The sequence below is a fragment of the Mesoplodon bidens genome (genome assembly GCF_964165515.1).
Source record: "Mesoplodon bidens genome assembly, chromosome: 7".
NCBI classification, from domain to species: domain Eukaryota; kingdom Metazoa; phylum Chordata; class Mammalia; order Artiodactyla; family Ziphiidae; genus Mesoplodon; species Mesoplodon bidens.
Genome location: NC_138164.1, coordinates 61,424,097 through 61,444,639, shown reverse-complemented (window position 1 = coordinate 61,444,639; position 20,543 = coordinate 61,424,097). Strand labels below are relative to the sequence as shown.

At 39.3% G+C, this 20,543-nt stretch overlaps 1 protein-coding gene and 2 pseudogenes across 3 annotated transcripts in view; 1 reads left to right on the top strand and 2 right to left on the bottom strand.

Moving 5' to 3' along the window:
* RNF169 (ring finger protein 169) overlaps positions 1 to 20,543 on the bottom strand; it is a 91,670-nt gene that overhangs the window by 36,959 nt on the left and 34,168 nt on the right. The gene's annotated exons all lie outside the window — the stretch shown is intronic.
* LOC308620551 (glyoxalase domain-containing protein 4-like) lies at positions 13,105 to 14,116 on the bottom strand (annotated as a pseudogene). Its single transcript has one exon. The product of its transcript is annotated as a glyoxalase domain-containing protein 4-like (transcript).
* Positions 17,922 to 19,111, top strand: LOC308620117 (small ribosomal subunit protein mS31-like; annotated as a pseudogene). The gene has a single exon. The product of its transcript is annotated as a small ribosomal subunit protein mS31-like (transcript).

The following is a 20,543-nucleotide window of genomic DNA, read 5'->3' as shown; positions in this document are numbered from 1 at the left end:
TGTTTTTATTTTGCTTGTCTAAACAGCTACAAGTGGAATTGCTGGGTCAAGTAGTAAGTATATGTTTAAATTTATAAACTGCCAAAATGTTTCCCATGGAGGTTATACCATTTTACACAGTCAGCCCTCCACATCCGTGGGTTCCACCATCAGTGGATTTAACCAACCACAGATCAAAAATCAAACATCAATCTGTCTTTGGTGGAACCCATGTACACCAAACCCACAGATACCAAAGGCCAACTGTACTCTGCAATTTTATATAAGGGACTTGAGCATCCATGGATTTTGGTATCCATGGGGTTTCTGGAACCATTACCCCACAAATACCGAGGGAGGATTATATTCCCACTAACAATGCATGAGAGTTCCAGCTTATTTACATTCTCATACTCATTTGGACAGGTGGAATTCTTAGCCTTTTAATTTTAGCTATTCCAGAGGATGCAGGGGATATCCTATATGCGATTTTAATGAGTATTTCCCTGCTGGTTAATTATGTTGAGCATCTTTTCATATGTTTAGAAGCATGTCTTCTTTTGTGAAGTGTCTATTTTCAATAAAACCTTTTATCCTATTTTTTTTAACCTTATTATTAGGTGCATGAGGTTTTTTTAAATAAGTTCTGGATAAAAGTCCACTGTTAGATACACATTTTGAGAATATCTTCTCCCAGTCTTTGCTTTGCCTATTTCTTAAATGAGTGGAGGTTTTTAACTTTAATAAAATTCAATATCATTTTTTTCTTCTGTGATTAGGAATTTTTGGGTTCTTGTCTAGTAAATCTTTGCCTACCCCAAAGTCAATAACTTTTTATTCTGTTTTCTTCTGCATAGTTTTAGCTTTTACATTTAGTCTATGATGCATTTTGAATTAATGTTTGTATATGGTATAAAGGAGAGATCAAGATTGACTTTTAGGGGCTTCCCTGGTGGCGCAGTGGTTGAGAGTCCACCTGCCGATTCAGGGGACACGGGTTCGTGCCCCAGTCCGGGAAGATCCCACATGCCGCGGAGCGGCTAGGCCCGTGAGCCATGGCAGCTGAGCCTGTGCTTCCGGAGCCTGTGCTCCACAACGGGAGAGGCCACAACAGTGAAAGGCCCGCGTACTGCTAAAAAAAAAAAAAAAAAAAAAAAAAAAAGATTGACTTTTAGGACTTCCGGGTAAGATGGTGGAAGAGTAAGACGCGGAGATCACCTTCCTCCCCACGGATACACCAGAAATACAGCTACACGTGGAACAACTCCTACAGAACACCTACTGAACGCTGGCAGAAGACCCGAGACCTCCCAAAAGGCAAGAAACCCCCCACATACCTGGGTAGGGCAAAGCGGAGAGATCCCCACACAGAGGATCGGTGCCGAGCGGCACTCACCAGCCCGAGAGGCTTGTCTGCTCGCCCGCCGGGGCGCGCGCTGGAAGCTGAGGCTCGGGCTTCGGTCAGAGCGCAGGGAGAGGACTGGGGCTGGCGGCGAGAACTCAGCCTGAAGGGGGCTAATGTGCCACAGCTAGCCGGGAGGGAGTCCGGGAAAACTCTGGAGCTGCTGAAGAGGCAAGAGACTTTTTCTTCCCTCTTGGTTTCCTGGTGCGTGAGGAGACGGGATTAAGAGTGCTGCTTAAAGGGGCTCCACAGACGGGCGCGAGTCGCGACTGAAAGCGCGGAGCCCAGTGACGGGCGGGGGACGCTGGGGCTGCTGCTGCCGCCGCCAAGAAGCCTGTGTGCGAGCGCAGGTCACTGCCCACACCGCCCTTCCGGGAGCCTGTGCAGCCCGCCACTGCCGGGGTCCCAGGATCCAGGGGCGGCTTCCCTGGGAGAACGCACGGCGCGCCTCGGGCTGGTGCAACGTCACGCCGACCTCTGCCGCTGCAGGCTCGCCCCGCACTCCGTGCCCCTCCCTCCCGCCCGGCCTGAGTGAGCCAGAGTCCCCGAAGAGGCTGCTCCTTTAACCCTGTCCTGTCTGAGCGAAGAACAGACGCCCTCTGGCGACCTACACGCAGAGGCGGGGCCAAATCCAAAGCTGAGACCCAGGAGCTGTGAGAACAAAGAAGAGAAAGGGAAACCTCTCCCAGCAGCCTCAGAAGCAGCGGATTAAAGCTCCACAATCAACTTGATGTACCCTGCATCTGTGGAATACATGAATAGACAACACATCATCCCAAATTGAGGAGCCCGGAGTCAGTGCTGTGCCTCTGAGGTGGGAGAGCCAACTTCAGGACACTGGTCCACAAGAGACCTCCCAGCTCCACATAATATCAAACGGCAAAAATCTTCCAGAGATCTCCATCTCAACACCAGCACCCAGCTTCACTCAACGACCAGCAAGCTACAGTGCTGGACACCCTAAGCCAAACAACTAGCAAGACAGGAACACAACGCCACCCATTAGCAGAGAGGTGGCCTAAAATCATAAAGTCTGCAGACACCCCAAAACACACCACCAAACGTGTACCTGCCCACCAGAAAGACAAGATCCAGCCTCATCCACCAGAACACAGGCACTAGTCCCCTCCACCAGGAAGCTTACACAACCCACTAAACCAACCTTAGCCACTGGGGACAGACACCAAAAACAACGGGAACTACGAACGTGCAGCCTGAAAAAAGGAGACCCCAAACACAGTAACATAAGCAAAATGAGAAGACAGAAAAACACACAGCAGGAGAAGGAGCAAGATAAAAACCCACCAGATCTAACAAATGAAGAGGTAATAGGCAGTCTACCTGAAAAAGAATTCAGAATAATGATGGTAAAGCTGATCCAAGATTCTATTTCCAAGATCCAAAATCTTGGAAATAGAATAGACAAAATGCAAGAAACAGTTAACAAGGACCTAGAAGAACTAAAGATGAATCAAGCATCGATTAAAAACACAATACATGAAATAAAAAATACTCTAGATGGGATCAATAGCAGAATAACTGAGGCAGAAGAACGGATAAGTGAGGTGGAAGATAAAATAGTGGAAATAACTGCTGCAGAGCAAAATAAAGAAAAAAGAATGAAAAGAACAGAGGACAGTCTCAGAGACCTCTGGGACAACATTAAATGCACCAACATTCGAATTATAGGGGTTCCAGAAGAAGAAGAGAAAAAGAAAGGGACTGAGAAAATATTTGAAGAGATTATAGTTGAAAACTTCCCTAATATGGGAAAGGAAATAGTTAATCAAGTCCAGGAGGCACAGAGAGTCCCATACAGAATAAATCCAAGGAGAAATACGCCAAGACACATATATATCAAACTGTCAAAAATTAAACACAAAGAAATCATATTAAAAGCAGCAAGGCAAAAACAACAAATAACACACAAGGGAATCCCCATCAGGATAACAGCTGATCTCTCAGCAGAAACTCTACAAGCCAGAAGGGAGTGGCACGACATAATTAAAGTGATGAAGGAGAAAAACCTGCAACCAAGATTACTCTACCCAGCAAGGATCTCATTCAGATTTGATGGAGAAATTAAAATGTTTACAGACAAGCAAAAGCTGAGAGAGTTCACCACCACCAAACCAGCTTTACAACAAATGCTAAAGGAACTTCTCTAGGCAAGAAACACAACAGAAGGAAAAGACCTACAATAACGAACCCAAAACAATTAAGAAAATGGGAACAGGAACATACATATCGATAATTACCTTAAATGTAAATGGACTAAATGCTCCCACCAAAAGATACAGATTGGCTGAATGGATACAAAAACAAGACCCATATATATGCTGTCTACAAGAGACCCACTTCAGACCTAGAGACACATACAGACTGAAAGTAAGGGGATGGAAAAAGATATTCCATGCAAATGGAAACCAAAAGAAAGCTGGAGTAGCAATTCTCATATCAGACAAAATAGACTTTAAAATAAAGACTACTAGAAGAGACAAAGAAGGACACTACATAATGATCAAGGGATCGATCCAAGAAGAAGATATAACAATTGTAAATATTTATGCACCAAACATAGGAGCACCTCAATACATAAGACAAATACTAACAGCCATAAAAGGGGAAATCGACAGTAACACACTCATAGTAGGGGACTTTAACACCCCACTTTCACCAATGGACAGATCATCCAAAATGAAAATAAATAAGGAAACACAAGCTTTAAATGATACATTAAACAAGATGGACTTAATTGATATTTATAGGACATTCCATCCAAAAACAACAGAATACACATTTTTCTCAAGTGCTCATGGAACATTCTCCAGGATACATCATATCTTGGGTCACAAATCAAGCCTTGGTAAATTTAAGAAAATTGAAATTGTATCAAGTATCTTTTCCGACCACAATGCTATGAGACTAGATATCAATTACAGGAAAAGAGCTGTAAAAAATACAAACACATGGAGGCTAAACAATACACTACTTAATAACGAAGTGATCACTGAAGAAATCAAAGAGGAAATTAAAAAATACCTAGAAACAAATGACAATGGAGACACGACGACCCAAAACCTATGGGATGCAGCAAAAGCAGTTCTAAGAGGGAAGTTTATAGCAATACAATCCCACCTTAAGAAACAGGAAACATCTCGAATAAACAACCTAAACTTGCACCTAAAGCAATTACAGAAAGAAGAACAAAAACATCCCAAAGTTAGCAGAAGGAAAGAAATCATAAAAATCAGATCAGAAATAAATGAAAAAGAAATGAAGGAAACGATAGCAAAGATCAATAAAACTAAAAGCTGGTTCTTTGAGAAGATAAACAAAATTGATAAACCATTAGCCAGACTCATCAAGAAAAAAAGGGAGAAGACTCAAATCAATAGAATTAGAAATGAAAAAGGAGAAGTAACAACTGACACTGCAGAAATACAAAAGATCATGAGAGATTACTACAAGCAACTCTATGCCAATAAAATGGACAACCTGGAAGAAATGGACAAATTCTTAGAAATGCACAACCTGCCAAGACTGAATCAGGAAGAAATAGAAAATATGAACAGACCAATCACAAGCACTGAAATTGAAACTGTGATAAAAAATCTTCCAACAAACAAAAGCCCAGGACCAGATGGCTTCACAGGCGAATTCTATCAAGCATTTAGAGAAGAGCTAACACCTATCCTTCTGAAACTCTTCCAAAATATAGCAGTGGGAGGAACACTCCCAAACTCATTCTACGAGGCCACCATCACCTTGATACCAAAACCAGACAAGGATGTCACAAAGAAAGAAAACTACAGGCCAATATCACTGATGAACATAGATGCAAAAATCCTCAACAAAATACTAGCGGGCTTCCCTGGTGGCGCAGTGGTTGAGAGTCCACCTGCCGATGCAGGGGACACAGGTTCGTGCCCCGGTCTGGGAAGATCCCACATGCCGCAGAGCGGCTGGGCCCGTGAGCCATGGCCGCTGAGCCTGCGCGTCCAGAGCCTGTGCTCCGCAATGGGAGAGGCCACAACAGTGAGAGGCCCGCTTACCGCAAAAAAAAAAAAAAAAAATACTAGCAAACAGAATCCAACAGCACATTAAAAGGATCATACACCATGATCAAGTGGGGTTTATTCCAGGAATGCAAGGATTCTTCAATATACGCAAATCAATCAACGTGATACACCATATTAACAAATTGAAGGAGAAAAACCATATGATCATCTCAATAGATGCAGAGAAAGCTTTCGACAAAATTCAACACCCATTTATGATAAAAACCCTGCAGAAAGTAGGCATAGAGGGAACTTTCCTCAACATAATAAAGGCCATATATGACAAACCCACAGCCAGCATCGTCCTCAATGGTGAAAAACTGAAACCATTTCCACTAAGATCAGGAACAAGACAAGGTTGCCCACTCTCACCACTCTTATTCAACCTAGTTTTGGAAGTTTTAGCCACAGCAATCAGAGAAGAAAAGGAAATAAAAGGAATCCAAATCGGAAAAGAAGAAGTAAAGCTGTCACTGTTTGCAGATGACATGATACTATACATAGAGAATCCTAAAGATGCTACCAGAAAACTACTAGAGTTAATCAATGAATTTGGTAAAGTTGCAGGATACAAAATTAATGCACAGAAATCTCTGGCATTCCTATATACTAATGATGAAAAATCTGAAAGTGAAATCAAGGAAACACTCCCATTTACCATTGCAACAAAAAGAATAAAATATCTAGGAATAAACCTACCTAAGGAGACAAAAGACCTGTATGCAGAAAATTATAAGACACTGCTGAAAGAAATTAAAGGTGATACAAATAGATGGAGAGATGTACCATGTTCTTGGATTGGAAGAATCAACATTGTGAAAATGACTCTACTACCCAAAGCAATCTACAGATTCAATGCAATCCCTATCAAACTACCACTGGCATTTTTCACAGAACTAGAACAAAAAATTTCACAATTTGTATGGAAACACAAAAGACCCCGAATAGCCAAAGCAATCTTGAGAACGAAAAATGGAGCTGGAGGAATCAGGCTCCCTGACTTCAGACTATACTACAAAGCTACAGTAATCAAGACAGTATGGTACTGGCACAAAAACAGAAAGATAGATCAATGGAACAGGATAGAAAGCCCAGAGTTAAACCCACGGACATATGGTCACCTTATCTTTGATAAAGGAGGCAGGAATGTACAGTGGAGAAAGGACAGTCTCTTCAATAAGTGGTGCTGGGAAAACTGGATAGGGACATGTAAAAGTATGAGATTAGATCATTCCCTAACACCATACACAAAAATAAGCTCAAAATGGATTAAAGACCTAAATGTAAGGCCAGACACTATAAAACTCTTAGAGGAAAACATAGGCAGAACACTCTATGACATAAATCACAGCAAGATCCTTTTTGACCCACCTCCTAGAGAAATGGAAATAAAGACAAAAATAAACACATGGGACCTAATGAAACTTAAAAGCTTTTGCACAGCAAAGGAAACCATAAACAAGACCAAAAGACAACCCTCAGAATGGGAGAAAATATTTGCAAATGAAGCAACTGACAAAGGATTAATCTCCAAAATCTATAAGCAGCTCATGCAGCTCAATAACAAAAAAACAAACAACCCAATCCAAAAATGGGCAGAAGACCTAAATAGACATTTCTCCAAAGAAGACATACAGATTGCCAACAAACACATGAAAGAATGCTCAACATCATTAATTATTAGAGAAATGCAAATCAAAACTACAATGAGATATCATCTCACACCAGTCAGAATGGCCATCATCAAAAAATCTAGAAACAATAAATGCTGGAGAGGGTGTGGAAAAAAGGGAACACTCTTGCACTGCTGGTGGGAATGTGAATTGGTACAGCCGCTATGGAGAACGGTATGGAGGTTCCTTAAAAAACTACAAATAGAACTACCATATGACCCAGCAATCCCACTACTGGGCATATACCCTGAGAAAACCATAATTCAAAAAGAGACATGTACCAAAATGTTCATAGCAGCCCTATTTACAATAGCCCGGAGATGGAAACAACCTAAGTGTCCATCATCGGATGAATGGATAAAGAAGATGTGGCACATATATACAATGGAATATTACTCAGCCATAAAAAGAAATGAAATTGAGCTATTTGTAATGAGGTGGATAGACCTAGAGTCTGTCATACAGAGTGAAGTAAGTCAGAAAGAGAAAGACAAATACTGTATGCTAACACATATATATGGAATTTAAGAAAAAAAATGTCATGAAGAACATAGGGGTAAGACAGGAATAAAGACAGAGACCTACTAGAGAATTGACTTGAGGATATGGGGAGGGGGAAGGGTAAGCTGTGACAAAGTGAAAGAGCGGCATGGACATATATACACTACCAAACGTAAGGTAGATAGCTAGTGGGAAGCAGCCGCATAGCACAGGGAGATCAGCTCGGTGCTTTGTGACCGCCTGGAGGGGTGGGATAGGGAGGGTGGGAGGGAGACGCAAAAGGGAGGGGATATGGAAACATATGTATATGTATAACTGATTAAATTTGTTATAAAGCAAAAAATTAAAAAAATTTTAAAAAAAAGATTGACTTTTACTTATTCATAGGATATTCAGTTTGCTCCAACACTGTTGTTGAAAAGACTGTTCTTTTGCCACTGAACTACTTTTTTTTTTTCTTTTTGCGGTATGCGGGCCTCTCACTGTTGTGGCCTCTCCCGTTGCGGAGCACAGGCTCCGGATGCGCAGGCCCAGCGGCCATGGCTCACGGGCCCAGCCGCTCCGCGGCATATGGGATCCTCCCAGACCGGGGCACGAACCCGTATCCCCTGCATCGGCAGGCGGACTCTCAACCACTGCGCCACCAGGGAGGCCCACCACTGAACTACTTTTGTGCCTTTGTGAACATCAACTGACTATATATGAGTGGGTCTACTCCAGGACTATACTCTATTCCATTGATTATATGTCTTTTCCTTATGCCGACACCATAGTGTCTTGATGACTATCATTTTAAAATCTGCAAGTAAAGTCCTCCAATAATAACAGTCATTATTCACAGACAACATGATCCTCCATGTAGAAAATCCACTAGAATCTACAAAAAAGCTACTAAAACTACTAAATGAGTTTAGCACAGTTGTAGGATAAAATATCAAAATATAAAAACCAACAGTACTTTTATATACTCGCAAGAATTGTAACACTTACAGTAATATCCAAAAATGGGAAATACTTAAGATAAATCTGACAAAATATCTGGAAAGTGAAAACCACAAAACACTGCCAAGAGAAACTAAAGAAGACCTAAATAAATAGAAGAATACCATGTTGACGGATATGAAGACTCAATTATTGAGATGTCAGTTCTCTCCAAATTGATCTATAGACTCAATGCAATCCCAATCAGAATGCCAGCAAGTTTTTTTGTAGAAACTGGCAAGCCAATACTAAAATTCAGATGGATATACAGAGAACCAAGAAGCCAAAATAACTGAAAAAGAACAAAATTGGAGGATTAATACTAACAGATTTCAAGACTTATTATAAAGCTACAATAATCAAAACAGCATGGTATTGGTGTGAAAATAAACAAACAGATCAATGGTACAGATACAATACAGAGTTTAGAAATAAACCCATAGATATATGGGTAACTAATTTTTCACAAAGGTGCAAAAGGCAATCCAATGGAGAAAGGATAGTCTTTTCAACAAATGGTGCCAGAATAACTGGGAAATCCATACGCACACCATATATAAAAATTAACTCAAAATGGATCACAGACCTACATGTAAAGCCTAAAACTCTAAAATGTCTGGAAGAAAACATAGGAGAAAATCTTTGTGACTTTGGGCTGGGAAAAGAATTCTTGGATATAACACCAAAAGCAAAATCCACAAAGGAAAAAAAAAGTATAAACTGTATTTTTTTTAATAAATAAATAAATTTATTTATTTATTTTTGGCTGCTTTGGTTCTTTGTTGCTGTGAGCAGCTTTCTCTAGTTGCAGCAAGCGGGGGCTACTTTCGTTGTGGTGTGCGGGCTTCTATTGCAGTGGCTTCTCTCGTTGCAGAGCATGGGCTCTAGGCGCACAGGCTTCAGGAGTTGTGGCACGTGGGCTCTAGAATGCAGGCTCAGTAGTTGTGGCCCATGGGCTTAACTGCTCTGCGGCATGTGGGATCTTCCCAGACCAGGCCTCGAACCCGTGTCCCCTACATTGACAGGCGGATCCTTTTTTTTTTTTTTTTTTTTTGGTATGCGGGCCTCTCACTGTTGTGGCCTCTCCCGTTACGGAGCACAGGCTCCGGACGCGCAGGCTCAGCGGCCATGGCTCACGGGCCCAGCCGCTCCGCGGCATGTGGGATCTTCCCAGACCGGGGCACAAAACCGTGTCCCCTGCATTGGCAGGCGGACTCTCAATCACTGCGCCACCAGGGAAGCCCGACAGGCGGATTCTTAACCACTGCGCCACCAGGGAAGCCATAAACTGTATTTTTTGAAAGTTAAAAACTTCTACCCATCAAAAGGCTCTAAGAAAATGAAAAGACTGACACACACTGGGAGAAGAATATTTGCAAAGCATATACCTGTTAAGACTTGTATCTGAAGATCTTTCAAAATTCAACAGCAAGAAAATACAAATAAACACATGAAAAGATGCTCAACATCACTGGTCATCAGGGAAATACAAATTAAAAACCACAATGAGATACCACTACACACCAGTTAGAATTGCTAAAATTAAAAAGACTCACCACAGCAAACGTGGACAAAGATTGCGAGAAACCAGAACTTTCATACTCTACTGGTAGGAATTAAAATGGTAAAACAACTTTGGGAAAGTTTGGCAGTTTCTTAAAAAAGGACACACACCTACCATATGATCCAGCCATCTCATGCCTAAGTATTTACCTAAGAGAAAAAAAAGTTTATTCTATACAAAGACTTGCATGTGAATGTTCACAGTAGCTTTATTTGTAATAGCCAAGAACTGGAAACAACCCAAATGTCTATTAACAGGCAAATAGATAAACAAATTGTGACATATCCATACAATGAAATAGTACTCTGCAATAAAAAAGAATAAACTATTGATACATGTAATAAGTGAATGAATCTCAAACTAATTATGCTGAGTAAAAAAGCCAAATAGAAAAGCATAAACAACTTATGCCAAAAAGAACAAACAGGTTAATTGGACTTCATCAAAATTAAAAACTTTTGTGCAAAGGACACTATCAAAAAAGTGAAAAGACAACCTATAGAGTGGGAGAAAATATTTGCAAATCATGTATCTGATAAGGATTTAATATTCAGAATACATAAAAAACTCTTACAACTCAACAACCAAAAGACAAACAACCCAATTCAAAACTAAGCAAAAGACTTGAAGAGACAATTTCTCCAAAGAAGAGATATAAAATGGTCAATAAGCACATGAAAAAAGGCTCAACATCATTATTCATTAGGGAAATGCAAATCAAAACCTAATGAGATACCCACTAGAATATTTTTTTAAAAATCAGAAAATAACAAGTGCTAACAAGAACATGGAGTAATTGGAGCCCTCAGACATTGCTAGTAGGAATGTAAAATGGTGCAGCTGCTGTAGAAAACAGTATGACGATTTCTCAAAAAATTAAACATTCAATTATTCCCATGACCCAGCAATTCCACTCCTAATTATATACCCAAAATAAAACCAGGAGTCAAAGAGATACTTGTATTCCAATGTTTATTGCAGCATTATTCACAAAAGCCAAAAAGTAGGAAGGAGATGAAAGGATCAACAAAATGTGATATATGCATACAATGGGATATCCAGCCAAGAAAAGGAATGTAGTACTAAAACATGTTACAATGTGAATGAACCTTGAAAACATTATGCTGAGTGAAATAAGCCAGGTCACAAAAGGACAAATACAATATGATTCCACTTACATATCTAGAATAGGCAAATTTGTAGAAAGAAGGTTAGAGGTTACTAGGGCCTGGGGTAATGGTAGAATGGGGAGATATTAATGGGTATACAGTTTCTGTTTGGAGTGATCAAAATATTTCAGAAAAAGAAAGCAGTGATGATTGCACAACACTGTGAATGTACTTAAGGCTGCTGAATTGTACACCTGAAGTGGTTAAAATGGCAAATTTTATGTCATATATTTTACAGCACAACCTATTATATAAGTATCATGAAGTTCCAGCTAGCTTTCTATCCTTTTAGATACTACAATAAACAATCTGTGTGACAGGTTTACTCAAGGCAATATCCTAGTAGGAGGCTTCAACTAGTCTTCTGATTAGAATCAGGTAGTTGAATTGTCTAACAGCTAAACACAGGGGCAAACAGAATTCCTAGCCATAGGGCAAGGCGCTGTCAAAGGAATAGACTGTTGAGCTCACTAGATTCTTAAGTCCTGTTCATGCAAGGGTGGAGATGCCTATAGAATATTTGTAGCTAATCCATATGTCTTGAATAATACTCATTTCACCATGAAAAATTATTTATCTTCATAACTGTAGAATCTGAGTGATGGGTATACAGGGGTTTTACTGTTCATTTTATTGTTCTTTTTTTATATTTGTTTAAATATTATACAAATTAAAAATTTAGAAATCATTTATAACATCCATTATGCAAGTTAAAGAACCTCAGATGCTGGGTGATTATAGAAATAATTGAAGGGCTTATAGGAGCCTATGCAGAGAAAGTTCTGATTATAGTCTCTCAAATGCTAAGTAACTACTCCAGAGTATGTATTCCCTATTAGTACTTCAATGTTAACTAGCCATCCTTAGAGTTTAAAGCAAAACACATATACACCACACTGTTTCAAATGAAATATTTTAAAGTACATTTCATAACATCCAGAATGTATTTCTTTCTATCACAGATTTTTAACACAAATTGCTTGTGTCCAATTGCTTGTTTTCAAATTTCCCTTCCCTCAGACACTATGAGCTTCTATCAACCTGGAACCATGCTATTCGTCCTTGATTTCCCCCCTCCCACTTTAGTTCTGGACATAGGGCCTGTATTCAATAAGTTTAATTCCACAGATATTTACAGAGCACTAGGGTCTATGTGTTAGGCATTGCTTCTAGTGATGAGTATACAGCCCTGATCGAAAATGACAAAGTTGTTTGCATGGTGCTTATATTCTATAAGAATGTGATTGAAATGAAAGATGTGATTGGACTAATCAATTTTTAAAAGGTCTTCCAACAAATATTCTCTGCAATACAAACTATACCTATTTTGGTGACCCTACCAGTCTCCATGCTTTGGGGAGCTTCTCTCAATTCCACAATAAAAGGTAACCAACCCGACAGTGTCATGAACACAGGGCTGGTGGGAAGAGTGCTGCTCAATGGCATTTTTTTTTTAATTTGGATTTAATTGTTCTCATTAAATCTACATGCTTATCAAAATTCCCTCCATCCCCAACCAAAGATAATGTTCCATATAGCTGTCCCAGGCTGGAGAAGAATTTATTACTAATCTAACACAGTCACACACAGAATGTGCCCTTACAGTGAGAGCGCAGATGACAGCAAGAGTTCTCCTCTAAATGGATTGATAATGATAAGATTTTTTCTCTAAAATATATCAGAGCTCTCAAAGGTTAAAATACACAAATCTTCACCACCCCAGCCTCTTTGCCTATATAGGAAACCATCAAGTTGTGAGAGCATTTATCACACATCAGGCCTCACAGGTGTTCGACAGGAATCACTAACGCCTGTTCCATGTGATGTCTTCAGTTAACCTGAAGCCTTTGGTTTATTTTGTGGAGCAAACCATTCATCTCTTTTAACTTCTGCCATTGCATCAGCCAACAATTTGCTTCCCTCTGGATCCATCTTCGAGAGTTCTCGAAATGCTTGATGCCCCACAAAGCAAATTTCATGTCCATCAGGGTCAGTCAGAATGATCACTTGCACTGTTGCTTTCCCTGGAGTGTCCAGACTCACGAGGAGAGTCAGAATCTTCTGATTCTCCCTTTTTAACAAGTCTTCTAAGTCTGACAACTCTTTCTGGGGGCAAGAAAAGGCAATTTGTCCAAAAGCTGCTGCATGATCAACTGCCCCCTGGATGCCCTGTAGCTCCAGCTTACACTGGTTTTCAGCATAGCCCAGCAAAACTCTCTGCTTCTTTTCATCTCTTTCATAAATTTTCATTCCCAGCAGATTAGACCAGTAGTTCAAGGACTTCTGTAGATCAGAAACTGCTAGAGTTACTTTTAATACAGGATCTGACTGAGGTGGACTGCGGTTCTGCAAATAGAACTTATATCCTCTGGGGGCTTTGGTTTCAAAAACACCTACTGCAACTTCATTGAGTGGCCACTCCAGCTTCCTGGCTTTGCAGACAGCCTGGCTAGAAGCAAGCGTGATACCCATGAAGTCACCACCAAGCTATAGTCTCCGATGCCATAACTGTAAGTCAGTTCTGCAACAAAACGCTCATCCTCAGGTCCAAATTCTATCACTGATTTACTCCATTTCCCATCACAAGGCCTTCATCCCCAGGACATCACAATAGAAACACACCATCTGGAAGCGGTTTCCCACTTTGAACACGAAGTGCAGAGCCCTGAGAGTCGCCATGACCACCTACACTACCCACCCCTCACGCGTACAGCGCTGCGCTGCCCACAGGTGACACCAGCGCAGTAATCCCAATGGCACTGTAAAGATTATTAGAGGCTCATGCATCCATAATTTTCTCATTTTCGTATCTAGATTGGTAAAATGGTCCACCACCCTATGATAGTAGACTACAGAAATAATTTGTGAGAGTTGTAGGACCTTCTAGCCTCATGGTGTTTCCTTAATCTTTCCCCTAACACACAACTAACAGATTTTTCCTATAAAATATGATTATATATAAAAACATATAGTAAATTATATGAGTTATACATATATAACTCATTTCCTACATTTTCTAGTTATCTTGGGCCAAAGGTTCTCAACTGGGACCCCAGACCCTTAAGAGGATTCACAAAGGTAGTGATGGAAATCTTTAATTTTCAATATATTTTTAACAATCTAACAAATCATATACTTATAGTCCATAAGGTTCTACCCACTAAATACCTCAATAAATAGGTTGAATACATTTTTGTTGCTTATCTAGAGCTTATTCTTTAATAGAAGACATTAACACTATTTTAAATTGTTAAAGGGGTTATGAAAAGAGTATATATTATAAGCTGATAAAGTTGGGGACCACTGCTTCATAAACACTACTCCAAACAATGATGAACTTGTTAGATATTCAAATTAATGTCAGAACATTTCAATTTACTTTGGTATCTATAGTGATCAATGCTTTGCATCTTCCATCTGGTTCCTAGGCTCTCATTTGATTCTAACAGTTACCACTTATATAGGGTCTAATTGGTGGCTACTGCTGATGCAACCCACAAAAAGAAAGTGTTTGGGGTAAGTAAGGACTACTTGAAGCTTCCATCTCACAGAATCCAGAAATCGTAGCAAATCTTGCATACAAGGCAAAAGCCATGACTTCTACTTGAACAATCACATAAACAGCACCAAAGCAACTATTTGCTCTTATGATTCTTACCTAATTTTAACAAAATCACACTGATAACACTATGCTCTCTTCACTTTAAATTCTTAAACACCTTTCAATTTAAATGTTATGTTTAGAATAATAAAATATTTAAATAATAAATATTTAAATATTTATGCCAATATAACATTTTACAAATTTTCTCCTTTATGTAATAAAGTGTTTTAAATTACTTCAATATAGGTTTTAAATTATTACATGTGCTCTACAGAAATGCATATCAAATTAATTTTAAGCGTTAAAGTTTATACATAAATTGAACCAGCAGATACTAAGTCATATGTTTAGTTGCCAAGCTAAAAGGCTGTATGAAGGGGCGTGCACTCACAAGAAGTATAAAGTAAGAGCTCTAAATCATTGATTATGAAAAGGCAAAGACAGGTCTTCACTGTCCAAAGCTCAAGAAAAATGGGAATCATTTATGGTTCATACCAGTAACTTTCCAGCTTCCAACCATGACTTTTTGACAGTCAGCCACTTCTCACTCAAATGAACAAATTAAAAAATGGCAGTAATGGAGGGGGGTTACTTTGTGCTAGATTTTTTTTAATTCCAAATTTTAAAGAATAATAATAATTCTTATATATGGATTACTATGTGCCAGGCACTATTTCACAATAACCCTATAAGCTAGGTACTATGGGGTCCACTTTACAGACCAGGAAACTAAGAAATGGAGAGATGAACTAACTTGCCCAAATTCACATGGAGAGTCAGGATTTGAACTTAGATGGCTCTTAAGCACTTTAATAAACTGCCTCTCAGCTAAGGGCAAAATAGCCACATCATTTGTATTGTGATTTACTGAGCACCTGCAATTTTTTTTTTAAAGTTTGAGATAAACAAAAAAGTTGACTCTCAGATGTAAGCAGCAAATGAGGTTTTAAACTCTCATCTGAATCCAAAAAAATCAAACCAAGTTTGCAATTTTACTGAAAGCGGATTACCTGTGAATTTTTACACAGATTTGGATAGAGATGGGAAATTTTAAAAATTATCTTGTGGAGGGCTTCCCTGGTGGCACAGTGGTTGAGAGTCCGCCTGCCAATGGGTGGGGCGCGGGTTCGTGCCCCAGTCCGGGAGGATCCCACATGCCGCGGAGCAGCTGGGCCCGTGAGCCATGGCCGCTGAGCCTGCACGTCCGGAGCCTGTGCTCCACAACGGGAGGGGCCGCAGCGGTGAGAGGCCCGCGTAACGCAAAAAAAAAAAAAAAAAAAAAAAAAAAAAATATCTTGTGGAATCTTTTTTAAATATCATATTTTTTAAAGTGATTTCTGATTCTTTTTTTTTTTTTTTTGCGGTACGCAGGCCTCTCACTGTTGTGGCCTCTCCCATTGCAGAGCACAGGCTCCAGATGCGCAGGCTCAGCGGCCATGGCTCATGGGCCCAGCCGCTCCGCGGCATGTGGGATCTTCCCGGACCGGGGCACGAACCCGTGTCCCCTGCATCGGCAGGAGGACTCTCAACCACTGCGCCACCAGGGAAGCCCAATTTCTGATTCTTGAATGGTTTGGTTTTAAGTAAAATATTAGCATGCATGTAATATATCACAATGATATTTTCTGTTATTTTACATAGCCATTAAAAATGTTGGCATGGATCGAAATACACTGATATGGAAAGCTTCCTATGATATGTTAAATAAAACGGTCAGTAAAAATGGCATGTAAAGTGTGATCCTAAATCTATTCTGTAAAAAGTCTTAAGCTTAAGTTTATGATAAACATTTTTCCTTCCAGTTTTATTGAGATACAATTGACATACAGCACTGTACAAGTTCAAAGTGTAGCATAATGATTTGACTTAATACATCATGAAATGATTACCACAATAAGTGTAGAGAACATCCATCATCTCATACAGATTCAACATTAAAGAAGAAAAAATTTTTTCCTTGTGATGAGAACTCAGGATTTACTCTTAACTTTCTTTTTTTTTAATTAATTAATTTCTTTCTTTTGGGGGGCATTGGGTCTTCGTTGCTGCATGCAGGCTTTTTCTAGTTGCGGTGAGTAGGGGCTACTCTTCATTGCGGTGCGCAGGCTTCTCATTGTGGTGGCTTCTCCTGTGTGGAGCACAGGCTCTAGGCATGCGGGCTTCAGTAGTTGTGGCATGCAGGCTTCAGTAGTTGGCTCATGGGTTCTAGAGCACAGGCTCAGTAGTTGTGGCACATGGACTTAGTTGCTCCGTGGCATGTGGGATCTTCCTGGACTAGGGCTCGAGCCCGTGTCCCGTGCATTACAGGCAGATTCTTAATCACTGCACCACCAGGGAAGTCCCTCTCTTAACTTTCATATACAGCAGTGTTAATTATATTTATCATGTTGTACATTACTTCCTTAGTACTTACTTATCTTATAACTTGGAACTTTATACCTTTTGACTGTCATCATCCAATTCCCTTTCCCACCACCTCCTGCCTCTGGTAATCACAAATCTGATCTCTTTTTCTGTAAGTTTGCTTGTTTGTTCTTGAAGTACAACTGACCTGCAACACTATGTTAGTTCCTGTTACACAACATAGTGATTCAATATTTCTGTACTCAAAATGATCACCATGATAAATCTAGTTATGATCTGTCACAATACAATGATATTACATAGTTATTTACTATATTTCCCCACACTGTACGTTTCATACTCATGACTCATCTGTTCTGCAACTGTAAGTCTGTACCTCTTACCTATTTCTTTCCTCCCCTCTCCCCTCTGGCAACCACCTGTTTGTTCTCTGTATCTGTAACTGTTTCTGTTTTGTTATGTCTGTTCGTTTGTTTTGTTTTTTAGATTCCACATATAAGTGAAATCATACAGTATTGGTCTCTCTCTGTCTGACTTATTCACTAAGCGTAATGGGGGTGGGGCATGTTTGGCAGAGGATGCACTACCCCCATTGTATTCCCACTTCAGCTTGTTTCTCCACAATGTTTCCAAGAGTCTGGGGGACCCTACCCCTTTGCCCCCTTTCCCACCTCCCTTTGTGCTCTGGAGGCCTAGAGGAATTGGTAGCTGCGATTTGTGTTATTCCCTTCTCTGAATGTAACGGTCAGAACAAAAAAAATAATATCCAAAGATACTTTGGTACTAACAGCATGATCTACAGCAAGAGAGATAAGCATTTGGCTCCAATCCATGAGATTCCAAGGAGAGAGACAGCCAAGACAGTGTAAAGAAGAATAAGAAAAAAGACTTGATAAATATTATTAAGGGCATGAAAGTTGAAAGCACAGTAAATGTACAAAAACAAAGCCGCCCAAGAGAAGACAACTTAAAAGTGTGGAGGCTACAACCAGCAGACTTCAAAAAGCTCCAGAAGATGCCCCCAAAAGAGAAGTGAACCCGAGTCCTGAGTTGGTGGTGGCTGCATCTGCTGTTGCAGACTATCCCTTTTGACAAGCAGATGACCAAGTCAGAGCTGCTCCAGCAGCATAAGGAAGACTCAAGGGCACAGAAAGAGGGCGAAAGACCTAAAATTAGTTTCAGTAACATCATATCAGCTACGAAAGTTGCCAGATCTGCCTGCCACAGCTAGAGTTAGTACAAGACTAGTGAATCAGATGCAGTTTGATGAAGGAGCTGATGATGATACCTGATCTTAAGACCACTGATCTTAGAACAAGTTTTAGGAAAAATATATTCAAAGGCAAGAGGCTTAATATTTGGGGGCTTAAGGCAGTTACTAAAGAGGCACCTGACACACAGAGACAGCACCTTCACTTTGGATTGTGGAATTTGCTAAGCAGTTAGCCGCAGTCAATGAACAGTCCTTTCAGAACGATTCCAAAGAGATGAGCCAATGGATAAAAGAGGAGAACCTGTGGGAGTCCCAATTAACAATGAAGCAGGTTTTGATGATAAGGGTTCAGAATCTCATGAACATATATTTCTGGATAAACACCTGGAGGATTTTCCAAAACAAGGATCAACTCGCCACTTCATGAGCTGGTGACCCGGCCTTTCCAAAAACCCATATCTGAGTGTTAAGCAGAAGGTCGAACACGTAGAGTGGTTTAGAAATTATTTTAATGAAAAACAGGATGTTCTAAAAGAGAGTGACATACAGTTCAATGGGAAATTTTTATTTCAAGCTATTGGAGATTGGTATTATAAATAAAATAATTTGACTAGAAAAAAATACGATAAACATTTAAATATGGTTATTAGGTAGCAGAATTACTGGTAATTTTCCCTTTCTCTTTTAAATCTTTTTATAATTTTTTTCTTTTTACATTCACAGAATTTTATAATTCTGCTTTTATAAATAAGAAAAAATAAAGCTGTTTAAATTTACTATAAGCTTCACTAATCAGATACTTTAACAAAATGTTTTATTTTGTACAAGGGACAGAAGAGTTGTGACTGTTTCTAGAAAATTCTCTCATTTGGCTTTCAAGTAGCACTGAAATGATTTTATTTAAACTAGTCTCTAAACCATATAAAATATTATACTAATGTAGTAACCTTATAACTATTGATCGTCTCCTCTCAAAAATGAAAGAGACAAGGAAAAACAGGACATTACAGATATAACATGAATAACCTGCAATTCTAATTAAATTTGATCATGCTTTGAATTTCCCAAATGTGTTGTTTTCTTTGAAAAGCATATAACTTGATAACGTTGTTTCTCCTTGTCTGGGTAGTTGTAAATAGCAAAAGACAACCGCGTTAACACTTTCAGATTTTGAACATCCTATAAACTAAACAGTTGTTCCCTCGTGCAGTCAAAATTAAAACTTATTCTTTTGAGAGTTTTTCCTTCTTAGTACCATACAGCTTACCTGATCTTAAAGATGTACTATGAGATTCTGTATTTATTTCTTATTCTAGAAAGATGCACATCAGCACATACCCAAGTATCCATTTCCTCAAAGATGACATATTAACATTTCAGAGGAAGAAGAATAGAAAATAATGTAGTAAAAAGAACTCTAGAAATCTTAAAATACATCTAGTTCTATCATGAACCAGCTGTATATCCTTACACAAGTCATTTCTCTTAAAAGAAGGGGCTTTGAAACTGGATGATCAACAATTCAATCTGCATGTAATAAATATATAAGTGCAAGATATTATATTAGATGTGGTGGAGAGTTAAAGAGACTAAACAAACAGATCCATCTTGAAAGATTTTGCAATCTAATAGGAAAAAAATTTTTTAAACAAGCAAACAACCTGCTGCTTCCATGGTGCAACAGAACATATTTTAATAAATACAAGTTTCTTTTAAAATAAGTAAATTAAAAAAATAAGGGAAAGGCCAAATCAATATTCAGCTCATGATACACTGTACAGCCAAACAGATTTAAGTGAAATGTTCAAGCTTTAATAAAGTACACTATATTTTACAGTTTATGGCAGAAAAATAATAAAAGGAAATTTAAAGATATATTATTTCAAAGATAATTAGGCCCTAAAAGTTTACTTACCTTTAAAAAACTCCTTCAGAAAAGTTAATGTCTGCCTTATAGAGTCATTACTCACTTCAGTAACCCACTGACTGTATCTGATTACTCTGTGCTCTGGCTAAGGACTAGAACTGCATG